We start from the raw sequence: 18,282 nt of genomic DNA, 5'->3' as shown, positions 1-18,282 counted from the left end.
TGGACAGATGGATGGATGGACAGATGGATGGGTGAACGGACAGATGGATGGATGGATGGACAGATGGATGGATGGATTATGGACAGATGGATGGTTGGAAGGACAGGTGATGGATGGACAGATGGGAGGCTGTACGGCTGGGCAGATGGTAGATAGATGGTTAGAAGGACAGATGGATGGACAGATGGACACATAGATGATGGATAGATGGTTGAAGGACAGATGGATGGATGGACAGATGGATGGATGGATGGATGGGTGAATGGATGGATGGATGGATAGGTGGATGGATGGCAGATAGATGGTTGGAAGGACAGATGGACGCAGATGGATGATAGATGGATGGTTGGAAGGACAGATGGATGGACAGATGGACAGATGGACGGATGGATGAATGGTTGGAAAGATAATTGGATGGATGGTTGGAAGGATGAATGAACAAGAAAATATTCCCTTGGCCTGAGGCATGTATAGTCATTGGAAGTGTACCGGATTAACCCTGCTTAGTCTACTTCTGGTGACTCAAAGACTCTCGTCTTTTAGTGAGAAGTGCTTGAAGTAGAGGCTGGGGAGGGCAAGGCAGGACATAGGCTGTGTCCCACACATCTTGATTTGAATCCTGCCTGGACCCTCAGTCCGCTCACCTGGGAAATGGAGCCAGGAGGCAGTCTACCCCATCTCCTCCGTGCCTGCAAGCCAGGACCTCACAGGAAGAATGGGTCCAGCCGTGCTGGTTCTGTGCCCCTACCTTGCACACCCACAGCCCTGAGCCCACATCCACACACAAGATACACAAAGACCCATGGACACACATATACCTGACATGCCACATAACTTCCAAAGGCACACAAGGGAGCGGTAGACACCTGTGGGCACCCCCTTCATGCAACATACGCCTGTGAGCAGAACACACAGAGCCACACATGTGGAGACACAGCCACAGACACACACACCTTCCCGCAGCGTGCAACTCTGGCCCAGAATGTGCATCTGGGGCTCCTTCAGAGAAAGCCCCTTAGTGCCCGACGCCCACGATCACGTTCTCACACAGGCGTGTGCACAACTCGTGTGCTGGTACGTGACCCGGAGCACAGAGGACTCCCCAGATGGACCGGCAGTGCTTGGTCAGGAAAGGGCCAGACTACTGCCCAGAACTGTCTGTCCTGGAAGCTGGGACATGGGGACGCAGAGACCCTTATTTATCCCTGCGGGGCTCTGGTAGCGATGGGCCGGCAGGGGGCAGCTTGTTACATGTGACTAGTGTGAATCTGCTGATGAGGGACAACCTGTCCCTCCTCGCCCAGAACCTTCCCATGTTACTGGGGCAAAGCCAGGGTCCTGACTGGCCTCTAGGCCTAGTGTGATCTGTCCCACATCCTCAACCCCATTGCCTCCCTGTCCTCCTCTCCTCCCGTACTCTGCCTTGCTGTGCCACCAGCCACGGTGGCCTCTTTCCTGTTCCTTAGACATGCCACAGGGCCTTTGCACTTGCTGTGTCTGCTGCCCTGAACAGCCTTCCCACTCACATGCGTGATCCCTAGCCTCCCTTCCTTTTACAGCGCAGCCTTGGCAAGACCTCCCTCCCTCCCTTGGGCTCTCTGTCGACCCTACCTCCTCTGTGTTTCTCCAGAGCTCCGCATCGTAGCAGACATGTGCACAGATGTATGTATTTACTTATCGTCTGTCTCCCCACTGGACTGTCAGCCCCACCAGGGACTTGTTCTGCTCAGGGCACTGTTCCCAGGGCAGCGACCAGGCCCTTGGCCAGGATAGGGACCCAGTATGGACTGTGGGGTGAGGGAATGTTGGCGGATCTCATTCACTGTTCTGTCTTCTCCACGACTAGATCAGGGGCTCAGCCTGAGCCCAGCTCTATGCCGGCTGTGCGGTAGGATCCTAACAACATCGAGCACTTTCTAAGCATTCACGAGGCCCTGGTCTAAGAGTTATATGTGTTCACCGGCTGAATCTTTACAGCCTGGTAGAGCCGGAGGCCTGTTTTGCAGATGAGAAGACAAGCGCAGGCGTACGGTGAAGGATAAAATCTAGCCCCTCATGGTCCTTCGCGGCAGGAAGACCATGCGGACAGCCAGTACAGGTCTCAACGCAGGCAGTGGCTCCTGTGTGGCTGTCATCCCGGTTCAGATGAGGGGAGAAGCCCACACAGAGGGCTGTGGAACTGGGAAATCAGCAGCCGGAGGAGAAAGACACACGCATATGTACACACACACGACAAGGACACGCACACACTCCCCGGTCAGCAAGTCGACCAAGGCCACCCAGGATGCAGGCCACCCCCTGAAGGTTCTACCTGGGCCACCCAGTAATGTGCAGCAGCAGAGCTGGAACTGGATACTCTGGCCCAGCCATCAGGTGTCATGCCTCAATCTAGGACAGATGAGACACAGAGAGGTCAAGCAACCCACCTGAGGTCACCCAGCTTGGCAGGACCAAGCTCAGTGGACTCCCAGAGGGACTTGGGTGGGAGGGCAGCTGAGGGAGCCTGCGACCTGGTGATGTGATAACGGATCTACCGTCGTAGACTTCTGCTGTCCCTGGAAGGCCAGGCCAGGGAGGAGGTGGGCGAGCATGGCCAGTGAGCGTGGTCCACACAGTGGATCTCAGCCTGGGCTCTGGGTAGCAATCCCCTGGGGAGCTTTCCAGAATGCAGACGCCTGGCTGCTGCCACTCCCTGGAGATTCTGGTGTGACTGGCCCAGGGTGCACTCGGGGCCTGGAGGTGCGGTGGCGCGGGGCCTTCCTCTGAAGGGTACGGTTTGAGGAATCTGGGTGAGGGCACCTGCGGGACCGCCCCCAGGGCGAGACCCAGACCAGCGGCTCTCAAACTTGAGCACCCATCAGATTGCCCCTGGGGCGGCCTTCAGGCACAGACCACTGCCCCGGCCCCAGTGTCTGTAACTCAGCCGGGCTGCAGTGGGGCCTGAGAACCCCCGTTCCCCACAAGTTAGCAGGGTTTGCCGCCGCCACTGCCTGGAGGTCCCCCTTTGAGGTCCACTGACTGACGCAAAACATGCCCAGCAGCCCCGAGGGCATTGGGCATGAGGATTTTTAAAAGGCCCCAAAGAGATTCCCCTGTGCAGCTCAGACTGAAACCCACCGCCCGCACCAAGGGACGGATTCCCGATGGCCAGTGAGTGTTCAAACCCGTGAGCTTCGCTCAGAAATGCAGGGACCCCCGGGGGCCGTAATGCGAAGAGCATCCCCCGGCAAGTGGAATAGGGCAGCCAAGTGAGGCACAGGGGCCACCTGGGGTGGACGTGGAGGGGACTGGGGCAAGATGCAGCACTGGCCACCCCCCCACCGCCGTGGGGGAGTGGGGGCGGGGCAGCTCGACTGCCCGCGGCTGACGGTGGCTGCAAGGTGGCGTATGGCAAAATCGTGGTGTTTTTCAAGAGAAGCCAGAAGTCCAGATTTTTCTGTCAAATCTGATTTTTAAATGTTGGCAACTAACGTGAATATACAATTCGTATGTTACCACGGGGCAAAGCACACACGAAACCCCAGCCGCGTTTGCAGGCCGTGTTTGCAGAGCCTGCTTCTCTGATCCAAGCACCTGCTGGACCCCAATCTGGTCCCTTGGGGAATCGGAGCTGGAAATTGGCCTCCGGGGACGGGTGTGGTGGCTTCCTCCTGGAATCCCCTCTGACACCTGGCCCCGACCCAGAACCCGCCTCTCGCCCTCCCTCCCTACCGTGAGCCCAGGCCACGAGCGGGTCGCCTGGCACCCTAAGCGCCCAGATCCCGGAGGGTGTCGAGAGCCCCCCGGCCCCCAGCCGCCCACGCACCCTCTCCTGACAGCTTTATCGAGCCTGCAGCCTTCCCAGTCCCATTGTTCCTGACATCTGTTTCGGTAAGTGATTAATTGCAATTAGCGAACGGTTTGAAAACCCTGGAAGAACACTCAGCAGAAAACTCATGAAGATGAATGAGTGGCGGGCTCGTCAGGGGGGGGCACCGCAGACACACGGCCGCCGTGGAAGCCGGTGGAGTCGCTGTCGCCCGGGCAGGTGCTGGGAAGCGAATTGGAGGTGACACCCCCCCCTCCACGCCCCCTACTTGCCCCGCAACCCTCCTCCCCCATAAACTACCACTAGATGATTTCTCATCAAAATGCATGAATTACCCACTAATAGGCTATTAATAAAGCCCTTAGAGTGTCATAAGATTAGGTTCTAAGCACGCAGAATGGATTGCAGTGCTTCCAGAACCGTCTGCCGTTGGCCGGCACGGGCGTGCCCAGATAGGGGAGGCAGGAAGAGGGGGGTGGCCCGCGCACAGCCCTGCCGGTGCCCCGACGCCGAAGTCAGGTCTGAGTGAAGGGCAGCCTCTCCTGTGCAGGAATTCCCAGCAGCGTTCACCTCCCGGGCAGGCGGAGGCCGGGTGGGAGGCAGGCGGGCAACGGCACCTTGAAACTGAGGCCCAGCTGTGGCCCCCTGACGGCGCCTGTCTGCCCAGGGCCCCCCACACCCACGGCTCAGAGCCCAGCAGCTCCACGCCGCTGGGTATGCGCAACCCCATCCAGGCCGCGTGGGGCCCGCCGTGTAATCATCGTCCACACGCGATCTTTGTCGTGTACCTTGCTGGGCCACGGCGGGCACCCCTGGGGGCCGTGTGGTCCTCCACCTTTGGTATCACCCCTGTTTGTGGAGGTCCTTGGTCCCCGCGGCCCTTCTCTGTCTGTCTCTAATGATCAGGGCTGTTCATCAAGGGACGCGTACGTGGCCAGAGTCCTGAAGGCCTGCTGTAGGGAGGGAAACTGAGGTGGGGACCTGTTCAGCAGCATGCCCCGGACACATGGTGCCGGAGCAGGGTCTGTCTGACTGTGCAGACTGAGCCTGGAGTTCCAGAGCAGTCCCTCCCCGCATGGAAGGGTGTCTTTTTTTTTTTTTTTAAGCTGGCTCCATGCCTGTCACGGAGGTCGAACTCATGTCCCTGGGATTGAGAGTCGCGTGCCTACGGGCTGAGCCAGCCAGCTGCCCCTGAAGGTCCTCCTGGTTTACCTTGTGCTTTTTCAGGCCTGCTTTGGGACCCAGGTGGTGATAAATTCCTCCCCTCCCGAGACTCTTCTGGGAGATTGGAAGGGGGCCTGGAGCTTCTGGGGGTCTCAGAGCCCAGGGGGGCTCAGCCCCGCCCCGCCCAATTCTGGTACTGGCCCAGCGCTGCAAGATGTGAACAAGCAGTCTGCCCTGCGTGGGTTAAGTACATGCCCAGGCTTCGGTTCTGGGTGCCATTTTGTTTTCATGTAGTCTGCACAAACCCGAATGAGGCAGCTCTGACACATTTTCATGGACAAAGAAAACGAGACTGTGGGAGGTTAAGTTACTTGGGTCGGGTCTTCAGACAGAAGAGCAGCACTGTGATCTGATTGAGCTCAGGTGGGCCTGACCTCAATCCTGGGGTCCCTTTTTTGTTCCTACCCCTGAGTCAGTGCCTTGCCCTCTGCCAGGCTTAGAGAAGTGAAGTGTATGCTATTGAGCATGATAAGCTCTGGGGCCCTTCTGCTTGGCATTGATTTCTGTCTCTCTGACTAGATGCAGGTTGGGTAGGTGGGCGAGTGGATGATTGGATGGATGTTGGATGGATGGATGGAGAGACAGATGGGTGGATAGATGAACAGATGGGTGGACGGATGGACAGATGGATGGATGGATATTGAATGGATAGATGGATGATGGATGGATGGATATTGGATGGATGGATACTTGCATGGAACTGGGTGGATGGATGGATGGACAGACAGATGGGTGGATGGATGGATGGATGGATGGATTTTGAGTGGATAGATGGATGATGGATGGAAGGATATTAGATGGATGGATACTTGCATGGAACTGGGTGGATGGATGGATGGACAGACAGATGGGTGGACAGATGGATGGATGGATGGATATTGAGTGGATAGATGGATGATGGATGGATGGATGGACAGACAGATTGTGGATGGATAGACAGGCAGATGGATGGACAGATGGACGACAGATAGGTGGATGGGTGGGTGGATGGATGGACGGTTGGGTATTGAGTGGATGGATGGATATTGGATGGATGGATGGCTGCTGAATGGATGGCTGCATGGAAGGATCAATGGATATTGGGTGGACAGATGGATGGGTGGATATTGGGTGATGGATGGACGGATGGGTAGATGGATGATGGATGAATGTTGGTTAGGTGACTAAATGGAAGGAAAGAAACCTCTGGTTCTATGACGGAGAGGAAGAGCCCGAATTCTGCGGCATCTCCCTGATGAGAAGCGATGAGGCTGAGCAGGTCTGCAGGGTCCGTTGGAAGGACCACTGCCCAAGCCCTCCCCATCCCAGGGAAGAAATAGACTTGCCACCGTCCTGGGTTTGTGAACAGCAGAGCTGGGAACCCCAGCCTCATCCCTGTACATAACGTGGCCCCCAGCCCCCCCCCCCAGGTCTTCTCCTTGGGCATCGTGTAGCAGGCGATCTAGCACTCTCTAGGAGGGGCCAATAAGAACTACAGCAAAGGTTGTAATAATAAAAATGAGTGACGTGCCATCATGATGACTCTGTGCCAGCTCTTTCCATAGGCATCTAACTCCTTGCATTCCCCCAACAACCCGGTGAGAAAGGGGCTCTGGCGATTTACAGATGAGGAAACGGCACAGAGAGGTGGAGGCCCAGAGCCAGGATGTGAGGCTGGTGGGGGGCTGTGCTTGCTGCCCTCCACCCCTGGGCCCATGGAGTCATGGCCCTTCCCTGCTTACCACCTCCCACCCCCACAGCAAGAGGCTTCACGGGTGTGTGACCTGTTCAGTCACCTGACATCCCATGCTTTGTGTCATACCCTGGTGTTGTCCTCTTGACATTCAATCCTCTTTGAACAAGGGGCCCTGCCTTTTCATTCTGCACTAGGGCCCCACAAATGACATGGCTGCTGCTGACTCACAGCGCCTGTGCCTTGTCCAGGTCGGGCAGGGGGTCCCCAGTTGGCTGGGAGGCTGGGATGGTGGGGATCTTAGGCCACACCCACAGGTGGGAGGTGCGCTTTCCCCAGCAGCCTCCCAAGGGTGGATCTGCTCTGGGGCCTTGCTCTGGTCATCCCTGGAGATCCTGCTCCCCGCCCGGCACCCCCCCCCCCCCCCGAGCTGCACTGGAAGGTCCTTGGAGCGCTATGTGTGCCCGGTGTGTGCCCTAGATCTGTCAAAACCCCACAGCAGACGCTCGCTTGGCACGCAGGAAGTCTGAGATGGGCACTGGGGGGAGGGGCTGGGGCTAAGGAGGGGGTGAGGCCTGCTTGCTTTCCCACGGCCCCAACTCTCAGTGTCTCCCGCTGCAGGAAGTCTTGGGGGCAGTCTGGGGCGTGATGGCGTAGCTCAGGGAGAGGAGAGACACGGACTGTATAGGATGGTCTGATAATGGGGGAACCCTAAAATTCCCCTCCTGCATGTCCCCTCGGCTCTGTGTCTTCCTGTGGGCCCCAGGTTTCTTCTTCTGAGCAATGGGGCCATGCATCAGGTCAGCCTCCTCACTGCCAAGTGCATGCTGTGGGCCCCGTTTCCCCCATGCGGGAAGCTGAGGGCAACGGGGTCAGGGATGGGTGTGTGCTCAAATATCAGCCAGTGGGACCAGTCCACATTCTACCCTCAGGTTGTGGGCTCCCAGGCCCAAGGCCTTGGTGTCCCCCGGCTGCCCCCAGAAGAGGCAGTGTCTGGGGCTCCAGGTCCCTGAATCTCAGAGATGTGTTTTGGGGATGTATTTAGGCTCTGTTGGCTCCCCCAGCCTCCGCAGCCTTGCAGGGAGGGGCAGGGAGCCTGGGGCAGGATTAGCCCTGGGTTGGTGGGGGGGCTGTTGGATTGGCCGCGTCCTCTCTACCCTCAAACTCCCCTCCCCTCCCTGCTCTGACCTTCAGAAAGCAGCCCTTGACGGTATCAGCCTAGATCCGTTCTGCGAGGTTTCCCTTATCCTGACTTTGCAGGTAGGGCGACTGCCCAGAGAGCTCAAGACACTTTCCCCAGGCCACACAGCTAACTGGCTCAACCAGATGCCAGCGCCAAGTTCTGGCTGGGGCGTCAGCTCGGTCATTGACACTCCGGTGCGATTGTCACCCCGGCTTCTCCCGGCGTGTTCACGGCTCCGGCTGGCTGTAGAAGGGCAGCGTCCAAGTCGGCGCTGGCGGGAGGGGTCACCGTCCGCGTTACTGGGGCCATTCCTCGTCTAGGCGCAGCCGCTGGGCCTCACGCAGGAGCCCCGGGGAGAGTCCCAGCCCCTCTCGGTCAGGGGCGAGACGGGACTCTGCACCCACAGGGTTAAGGCGCAGCCCCCGGCCGTGGGGAGCGGGAAGGCTCTGACCTCCCGGGGCGTCCCGGGCAGCCAGCTCCAGCCCCAGCCCGGCCAGCTGGGCGCGGCCCAAGCCCCGGAGGGCCCGTGGGCGCCGGCCTCCCCGCCCCGGGGGCGGGACGGCGGCCTGGAGGGAGCCCCGCTGGCCGAGCGCCCGGTTCCCGGGCTGGACCCCACGCCGCGGCCTTCCCGGGGTCGGAGCCCCCGCCCCCGCCCTCCGCGGCGGGCGGCCCGGGCCGGTGGAGGCCGGGGTGGCGGCCCCGGAGCCCATCAATAGGGGACATCTGCTTTAAGACTTGGGGACGGGGAGGGGGAGGTTAACGCCGGGGTCGGCGCCGCCAGCGGCAGCGACCCCCCCGCCCCCCTCCCCGGCGACTTTTGGCCTCGGAGCAGATGGCGGGGGCGGGGGGCGCGGGCGCAGACGGGCAGCCTCACGTGTTACCACACCCACGAAATCCCAGGGGGGAGGGGAGCGAGGAAGCCGCCGCCTCCCCTCCCCCTCCCCGGCCATCTGATCTTCCTCCCGGCGGACGCCTCCGCCCGGCTCCCGGAGGAGGCGCCTGGGGTCACAGAGGCCCCCTGCGCGCCCTCCAAACCATCCCCCGCCCCCAGAGGAAGTGGGGGAGGGGCGGCGAGCGCCGAGGAGACCTTTTTACATGTAAATACGAGAACTGGCCTCCTGGAAAGCCTTTTTCCCCTCGTTTTTATTTCGAGAAAGCCTGATGTTACCAAGACCGGGGCCTCCTGCTGGACCAGGAGGCTGCCGTATGGTGCCGGGAGAGAGAAATGAGGAAATAATGCCATCCAGGGAGCCGGCACCCACGCCGCCCCCGGGGAGGGGGGCAGCTCCGTGTTTGCACAACCGGGGAGGCTCCACCCAGGAAGGGGGCCGGAAGCGGGCAACCCCTGGGTCTGGTAGGAATCCTGGGGCGGCTGCTAACTGCCTGTCCCTCCGGACTGCTCCCTGCCCCCTCTGGGCCTCGGTTTTCCCACCTGTGAAGTCCGTGCGCTCTCAGCGCGCCTTCCTTCTGGCTTGGGGGAGGGGGGGACACTCACGGAGCTGGGCGGGGTGTCCCTGAGGCTGGGTGCCTGCCCGAGAGCCAGCAGGATGTGTCTAGTGGCTGGACTGTCTCTGGGTTGGAATCCTCTCCCAACCCTTTAGCTGTGTGGTCTTGTGCAAGTCTCTGGACCTCCCCGAGCCAGCAGGATTGTGTGGGACGGAGTCAGTCGTGGGTGTAAAACTGCAGCGGGCGAGCAATAAATAATCACTCAGTACTTCCATTATCACCCAGTGTCTGCTTCCCCGAAGTTGTCCCAAGGTTGCGGGAGGGAGGTCTTTCTGCCGCGCCTCCGCCATTAGACTGGGCCCCCGCCATCAGACTGAACCTGCACTGGACCCTCTGTGTACTCCGTATAAGGCGTCTAGCACATAGTGGTCACTTGCAGAATTTGTGGAGTGAGTGAGGGAAGAAATGAATGTGTGGATGGAGACACCTGACAGGGTGGGGGGGCTTTGAGCCCAGCCTGAGGGACCCCGGGGGGCCTCCTGTTTGGGTTCTTTCTGGACCCTCGCTCCTCTTGCACAACGTGGTGAGTGGTGGTCTCCCGGGTGGGAGAGCAAAGAGGAAGGACTGTGCCCTTGCCTGGTCCTGTGGGAAGCCCCAGGGCCTGCCCCCACAACCTTAGGGGATAAGGAATAGCAGGTGATCTGGGAGGGGTACGGGGCTGGGGAACGGTCCTGTTCCAAGCACTGCCTCATGTCATGTTCATGGGACGCGAGGAGGTGCGTGCTAGCATCCCCTTCTATGGATGGGGAAACTGAGGCCCCAAGAAGCCACGTCACTTCCCAAGCTCTCACAGCTCAGAAGCGAGACGTCCAAATGGACGCTGAGCATTTCCAGAGCCTATTCGCCCCCTCCCACCTCTGCAGCCTCCGCTGGCTGAATGGTGACCCCGTATAGGCTTGGTGCAAAGACTCAGAGGGCTGAGGTTACTCAGCCACACCCCAGTCTGTGGGCATGGATGTTGTGTGCAGAGATGAAGACCGGAATCGGCTGGTGCAGGCGGCGGCTTGGGGCCACCTGGTATGGTCCCCTGCCTGCCTTCCACGTGGGCCACCTGGACACGTGCCGGCCTGCTCCCCTGACCCAGGCCCTCCCCATGCAGCAGGGCCAGTCGAGATCCCCCAGAAGCCCAGACAACATTGTACCTTGCCGACCTCCTAGCTGGCCCCTGGAGGCCCCTGGCCTCCGCTGTCAGGGGTCACTGGCAGCCACTCCGTCTGCGGGCCCCGGGGGCCGTGCCCTCCCCGGCTCAGCTCTCTCACCCTGTCCTGACCTGGACGGTGATTTATGTGGTGGCTGCAAAAGGACATGTGAGGTGGGGCCTGGGGACAGGGGTCAGGACAGCCAGGAGGCGCCAAGGCTGAGGGTGGAGGCCTGCCCTGGGACGCCCTCACCCCCCTCCCCCGGGCACTGGGAGGCCTGGACTCCCACCATCTGGCTCTCTCAGTGCCCCTCACCCCCGGCTCAAATGGCCGAGTGGCAGGAGGGGGAGAGACAGATGGTGGTGGGCCTGGAGAAGTAGAGGGGGGACTTGCAAGGGAGAGAGTGTCCCCCCAACACGCACACACACACACACAGACACACACACACACACACCCCCCATGCACCAGGCTGAGGCACTTGGTAATTCTGGGTCTGTGTCAGGGGTGGCGGGGCTTCTGATGAGCCTTTGGGTCCCGAGATGCCCGCTGCTCCACACACCAGCACAGACATGCGTGTGCATACACACGTGCACGCACAGCCATGCACACGTAGCTCTCTGCAGATAGAGGCTTAGACACATTTGTATGTGCACACTCACACGTGTGCACAGATAGACCCACAGACACACACATGAAGACACGTGCTCACCCGCAGATGGCGCTGGCCCTCGGGGCTCCCCAGCCTGTGGGGAGTAGATCCCCCCCTCTCTGGACTTCAGAGCTAATTCCCCCCACCCCCTCTCCCACACGCCACCACCTTCCTTCCCACCCCGTAACCCTTTCTCCTCCCAGCCACAGAGGTATACTTTTAGGACATCGGTGAGCCTATTTCACTCAGACAAAGCCACCTAGCTCCCCGTGCAGGTGGAATAAAATCCCAGCTCCTTAGGCCACCCTAAATGCCTCGTGTACTCTGAACGCTCTGTCCCGTGCCCCACACTGCCCCCAACGGGGAGCCTCTGCTGCAGCCCCACTGACTGCCTTCCCCCACCGCCAAACACTAGATCTTGTTTCTTTTTTTTTTTTTTTAAAGATTTTATTTATTTATTTGACAGGCAGAGATCACAAGCAGGCAGAGAGAGAGAAGGAAGCAGGCTCCCCACTGAGCAGTGAGCCCAATGTGGGGCTCGATCCCAGGACCCTGGGATCATGACCTGAGCTGAAGGCAGAGGCTTTAACCCACTGAGCCACCCAGGCACCCCTAGATCTTGTTTCTGCCTCAGGGCCTTTGCACTCGCTGTTCTACTAGCCTGGTACTCTGTTCTGCCTGATACTGGCAGGACTTGGTACTGTCCTTGTTTCAGGCCTCAGTTCAAATATAACCTCCCCACAGAGGCCTTTGCTAACCACCCTCCCTAAAACACCCCTTCCGGCTTCGTTTCCCCTTAGAGTCTTTGGTTGCCAGAATGGTATTCCTTGGTGGTCTGCCTGTTCCCCGTCTGGCTTCCCCGTCCTAGGATCAATGCTGTATGGGCTGAACTTTTAAGATATTTCCTGAGGTTTCCCCAGCACCTGGCAGAGTGCAGGTGTTTTGTAGATGGTCAGTAAGCGTTTGTTGCGTGAATGCATGACGGACGTTGTGATGGACTCATTAGTCAGTTCAGAGCCGCTCGTGAGTCGGGAAGCAGGAAGCTGAACCCAACTGCAGAGAGAGATGAACTGAGGCTGGTGGTGTGCAGCCTCTGGTGCCAAGGATCCGTCTAGGATTTCCTTGTCAGGAGAGGGGTGTGACGTGTCTGTTCTCCCAGATTTCACACCTGCCTTGAACCCAGAGGGCACCCCGGGGAGGGGGAGTCCCAGTCCGGAGGCCTGTCAGGCGGGGCGGGGACCCTGCAGCGCTCTGCCCCCACTTTGGGCAGCGGCCACCCTGACGGCCATCCTGACAGCCCCCGCCGGAGTGTCCTGGGGCTCCCGTAACGTGTCACCGCAAACGTGCTGCTTAACATAATAAGAAATCTCTGCGCAGTCATTCAGCTCTAGAGGCCAGAAGTCCAAAACCGAGGGGTCGGCAGGGTTGGTTCCTTCTCGGCATTCTGGGGAAGGGTCCTTCCTGCCTCTCCAGCTTCTGGTGGCTCCAGGTGTCCCCTGGTTTGTGGCTGCATCACCCCCAACTCTGCCTTTGTTCTCATGCGGCCTCTCCCGGTGGGCGTCCGTGTCTTTCTGTCCTCTCCTGTCCTGAGGATACCAGTCGTTGGATTCAGGGCTCATCCTAAAACCAGGGTGATCGCATCTCGACATCCTGAAACGGATACATCTGTAAAGACCCTGTTTCTAACCAAAGTCCCATTCTGGGGTTCCGTGTGGATGGAACTGGGGGGGACACTATTCAGTCCTGTGTACCCCCCATTCTCTTCTCAGTGTGCTGCTGCCTACCACAGGGTGGGGGGCGGCCCTTGGGGTGGCCACCCTGCCCACTGAGAAGTCTGTTTTGGGGGCGGGGGGAGAAGGTGCAGCTTCCATCGCTGGGGACCAAGGACAGGTCACCTTGAACTCTGAGGGGACGAGTGGCTCTATTACCTGGACCCCCTCCACCACGGGAAGGTTGCAGGGGGCAGGTAGCCGTGGCCTGGGGCGCTTGATTCCCAGTTGCAGTCCTGATTCCAGCTGTGTGACCTGGGGCCAGTGTCTTCACCTCTCTGTGCTGCTTCCTTATCTGTGAAATAAAGATAGCCATCCCTTCCTTCCTCCCGGTCTTGTTGGGAGGACTGACCAAGGAAATATTGGGTAAAGTACTTAGATCTGCATCTGGCCCCAGGGAACATTTCTGTGCGCTAGGCATTATTATCAGTGGGCAGAAACTTAAGTGTTATGACAAAGAGAACAAACCTAGAGGCGAAGGCACGGAACGATGAAGTCGGTGTTTGTAACCTAGCCGGGCACAGGGGAGTCGGGCCAGGCAACCCTCGAGGCCCCACAGCTTTCCTCACCACGGGAGAGGCTGGGGCAGGGGGAGCCCTTGTGTCCGGGAGACTGAAGAGCCAGTGGGAAAGGGAGATGTCACGCTGGGTGACCTTGCCCGGGTTCCCCTACCTCTCTGAGCTTTGGCTTCCTCTCCTGCTGAGGAGGTGATCATGCCGACAGACAATGTAGCAACCAGAAATAACCCTTAGGAGGCTCAGAGCTCCTCCCCTGAAAAGGGACAGGCCGGGTCTGGGGGACAGGGAGGGGTTCTCCGGGCAAGGGAAGGGGCATACGTCCGCGGAGCTGAAAAGGACTTGGTCTGGGATGGCCTGAGCCCTGGAGCGGAGACCAGAGAGACGTCTGGAAGGTTGCTCGCTGCCTCTTTCAGATCAGCAGCCCCTCGGCCAGCTGGATCCCTTAGGTCCGTGATGCAGAAGGCCATTCGTTTTTACAGCTGCCGGGTCTGGCTTGTTTGGAGAGCAGACACCCGGAACAGCCAGCAAACCTGGGCTGGGGGGATAAGGGGGTGTTCTGGTGGTGGTTCTCTTTCCTGGGCTCTAACCCAAAGGGCAAAGGTCGTGGCTCACAGGGCCCTGGTCCCCCATGTCTCCTGGACGTCTGCGGGCTGGTGGGTTGGGGGTGGGCGGCTAATCCTCCAGCCCCTGCACACACGCATGCCCACAGACGTGCACGCACATGCAGAGACAGGTGTGCACGGGCACATGTACACGCAGAGACATGTGTGCGCTCACACATGCACACACGCTACGGCTAAGGCTCTGTGTTGATAGAAGAGCTGCCTTCTCTGGACGTCCCCGTGTGCCAGCTGGGAGGGACTGGGAGGGCACCTGGCACCAGGCCTGAGCTCCTGTCCAGCCAGGTGGGGGCGGCCTCCCCCCTCCCGCCCCTCCCTCTCACCCCAGCCTCCACAGTTCAGGTGTAGGAACGGAGGCTCAGATGGATTCAAGGCTACCCACTCCCCCGCAACCAAGGTCCCAACTGTGCCCCTCCTGCCTGCTTTCTTTCTTGAACCTCCTTTCAGGAGGCCCGGCCAGTGGTCAGTATGGTGAGGCAGGGACAGCTTGTGATTCCGCGGGCTCCCCCCGGCTACGTGCATGCACGGGGGGCTGCTCGCTGGCTGGCTTTACTGCACGCCCGGCCCTTGATCAGCCCAGGCTTCGTCTCCCCGCCACCCCCATCGACGGTGGTGCCCCACAGGGCCCCCCCTTGTTCTGAGCTGCCTAGCACCGGGCATGGGGTGCCGAGTGTTCACCCATGGCCCTCAGCTGCCCTCTCTGCTCCCCGCGGGGGCTCCTTGCTGCTTTCTCTTCCCTCCGGGGAGCACCTGCCTCCTCCACATTGTTAGGGGGTCCACACCAGGCGGGGCCGGCCTGGCTGCTAGCCGGGTGCAGGGGGCTGCCGCTACCTGTGGAGGTGGGAGGGGGGTGGCGGGTGCAGAGCGTGGGTCCTGGGCAGGAGAGGGACGGAGGACCCCGCGTGCCCGGGTGGCCGCGGCTCACGGCCCGGCACAGGTGCAGGCCCAGATTCTGTTGAGCTAAGCTTTGCGTGGCGGGCGGCTGGCAGCGAGCGGCTGAGCCTTCCGAAGGTAGCAGCCATCTGCACCGCGATAAAAAGCCCCGAGGATGATAAATAGACAAGTCTCGCTTTTATTGGATTGCCGTTTGGGAGCAGCCACTTTGGGTTTGGCACCGTGTTAACGACAGATTTCTGCTTCCCTTGCAAGGCCTGGCCTCGCGGGGAGAGCGCCAGCAGCGGCCCCCTGCTAGCAGGAGGGAGAGCTCCCCCCTACCCCGCCCCACCCCCGCCCTGGAGGCCTGGACAGCTACCCCTGCTGCGCTAGCCCCGCCCTGTGGGGGTTTCTGCAGGGCTGGGGGGGCCCCTCTCCCAGCTTCCCCAGGGTCAGGCCTGCGGGTTCCCCTCCCAGCGCTGACCTCCGATGGCTGTGTGTCTCCGGCGGGCCCGCGAACCTCTCTGTGCCGCGAGAGCCCCATCTGTGAAATGGGCAAATACTGGCGCTCAGCGAGCGGGCTCGGGAGGTTCTGCGCGGAATGGCTGTGTGCGTAGCGTTTGGAAGAGTGCCTGGCGTGCATACGGTGCGCGTTATGTAAATATTAGCTGCTGGCGTCTGTGCCACCGTCACAGCACTGTCGCGAGGGGCGCCGCTTCCAGAGAGCCTCGCCTGGCCCTGGCATCCTGCCGCGGGGAGCTGCGTGGGGTCAGCTCGGGGGAGAGGGGGCTCCCCCCCGGGGAGGACCCCGACTCTCCCAGGAAGCCAGCACCCTCTCTTCAGCCCCCCACTCACGGGGTAGAGGCTCTGGCCAACCGTGAGACCCTGGGCAGCGGTTGTCATGCTCCGTGCCTCAGTTTCCCCAGCTGTCAGAAGGGGATGATATCGGACCTTCCCTCGCGGCGCCGTTGAGAGGCTCCAGGGACACGGGCTGCTTTAAGCTCTGGGGCTGACAGCCGGCGCCCAGCAGGTGCGCGCCCATGGTGGCTGGTGGCCTTGGCGGTGGTTCTTCATTTCGACGCTCAGGTGCTGGGGCCTCGGGGGCAGGAGTGAGAAGAGCAGCGGGGGGCCCCGGGCAGGGCGCCTCCACAGACGGCCCACCACCTATGGCGTGCCCCGCCTTGGTGGCCTGAAGTTCAGCCTGGGAGACACGTGGACAGGACAGAGGGGAGGGGCGGCAGGGACGCTGTGTGCAGTAGCTCACCTCTCCGAGCCTGGGTGTCCTGGCCTGTGCCCCCTGGAGGGCTGCCAGGCCTGTCCTGCTGCTCCCCCTCCTGGGCCTCTGCTGGGCCCCCCTGACCTTCTTTTCTCTCTGCTGACATCCAGCTTGCTCTAGCGCACCCTCTTCCCTCCACCGGCAGCCCCTTCCAGAGCCTCCCTCCCCGCTGCATCCGGTGCTCCGTGTGCCCCAGACTGGGCTTCTCTTTCCAGCCCGGACATGAGTTGGCCACTCCAGGGCCTGGCCCAGCGTGGGCCGCCCACCGTGGGTCCCCAACTCTGCCTCTCTCTGGGACCCCACATCCTTGGCCCCTCTCTGTCCCCACAAAAGCAAGACAGGCTCACCTTGCCTGCTCTGAGCCCAGACATCAGTGGAGGACACCGGTGGCAGTGGGCAGTCCCCCTCCATCCCCTCGGTGGCCCAGGGTCCTGGGAGTGCCCCTGTTCCCCCAGAGGACTCTTCCTTCACCCCCAGCAGCCTGGCCACACCAAGGTCCCTGGCAGGAGAGTGTGGGGTGAGAGAAGCCCCCGGAACGAGGCCCCCATGAGCGTGTAGTGGCCAAGAGCACAGGCTCACGAGTTCAGAGTTCAGGTCACTCCTTGACCTTGGGCAAGCAGCTTCTACAGACCTTGGCGTTCCAATCCGGAAAATGGGCTGCTACAGGAACCAGCTGCACGGGTGTGCAAGACTCAGGGCAGCACGTGGGGTGCTTGGGGTCCACCAGCTGTCCCCATTGCCTGTTCCCCCATTTCAGCTTCACGATGAGCCCAGGGCCTTGGCCGTCCTCCTGATTCTCCAGTGAAGCAGCTAAAGCCCCGTGGGGCTTCTAGCTTTTACAGCATCTTGTAGATAGTGCAAGCGGCAGGAGTGGCTTGCCACGCCGTCCCCCCCGCCCCGACCCTAAGGAGCTCGCCAGTGCACACCAGAGGGAATGACACAGGATTTTAGGTGTGAGGCCCAACCGTGGAGGGAGGGGGGGAGGGGATGCAGCTTCCCCGGTACAGCTCAGAAACGGTCTGCAGCCAGCCAGGACTCAGCATGGTCAGCAAAGTTCCAGAGAAGGGACTTGTGTGCTGTCACACAGCTTCTCACGGCCAGGCTGACGTGCTCTCTCCTGCTGGGGCAGACTCGGGGAGCAGAGCCCGGTGCCCTGAGGCCGGCGTGTCCCGGCGCTGGGGACCTGAGTGCAAGTCTTCGCGGCAGGGGGAGGAGCGCAGCGGCAAGCACGGGCAGGGCCGCTCGATGGTCGGCGAGGCCGGCTCCAAAGCCCGGCGCTCCTTCCGTAGCCGGCTCCGGGCTCCTTCACTCCTGCCTTGGCCGCGGCCTTCTTTAGAAAGGGATGTTCAGACATCAAAAGTCAGTCAGAATGATTCAAGTCTGAGCGTCTCAGCCCGACCTCAGGGGTCCTGCAGCGAGCTTCTGGGTCTTTCCGTAAGCTCCACAGATGGGATTCTCATGTGCAGCCGGAGTAGGGAGCCCCTGGTCCTCCGGAGCCTGTGCCCTTTCCGTGACTGTCAGATGCTGCACGGTGGCAGCTCAGAAGCACAGAGAGGCCGGCGGCACGGGAGGAAGGAAGGGAGCACTTACTGAGCACTTACTGTATACCTGGAGATGCTCTAGGTGCCCGCCGTGCTCAAGTTCGCCCAGCGATGTGGGCATGAGACCTGGAGAAATGAGGTGGGACCCCAGAGGGAACATGCACCCCTTGCCTTCTGGTGCCTTCTAAAGAGCGTGAGACCCAGACCTGGGGCCGTTTCTTCCCCCTCCTGCTCGATGATCTGGTGCCTCTTTCTCCCTCCCTCGCCGAGTTCATGCAAACTGGCAGGGGAGGGGGGGCTTTGGGGGCACCGCTGGCAGCCTGCCCCGCGCCACCCCGGGCAGGAAACCACCAACGTGCTCGTGCGAGAGGCAGGCACAGCTGCTGCTAACAGGTGAGCCCTTCCCGAGCCGAGTCTCTCCCAGGGCCTCCTGGAGGAGTCCGTAATGAAGTGCAGCTGTGAACTCCGGTTTTAGGTCAGAAAGGCAATTTCTCATCTCTCCTC

At 60.7% G+C, this 18,282-nt stretch overlaps 1 protein-coding gene and 1 long non-coding RNA gene across 4 annotated transcripts in view; one reads left to right on the top strand and one right to left on the bottom strand.

Annotated features, from left to right (window-relative positions):
- Positions 1–18,282, top strand: part of GSE1 (Gse1 coiled-coil protein) — a 389,696-nt gene that overhangs the window by 189,255 nt on the left and 182,159 nt on the right. The window lies entirely within an intron of this gene.
- LOC308358505 lies at positions 11,622–17,899 on the bottom strand. The gene is made up of 3 exons (XR_013968319.1): positions 16,585–17,899; positions 13,110–13,245; positions 11,622–12,831 (listed from the first exon to the last, which is right to left on the bottom strand). It is a non-coding gene; the product is annotated as an uncharacterized lncRNA (long non-coding RNA).

Source organism: Martes martes, assembly GCF_963455335.1.
Source record: "Martes martes genome assembly, chromosome: 17".
Lineage (NCBI taxonomy): Eukaryota > Metazoa > Chordata > Mammalia > Carnivora > Mustelidae > Martes > Martes martes.
Note: the sequence above shows the minus strand (reverse complement) of the source record. Positions and strands in the feature narration are given on the sequence as shown.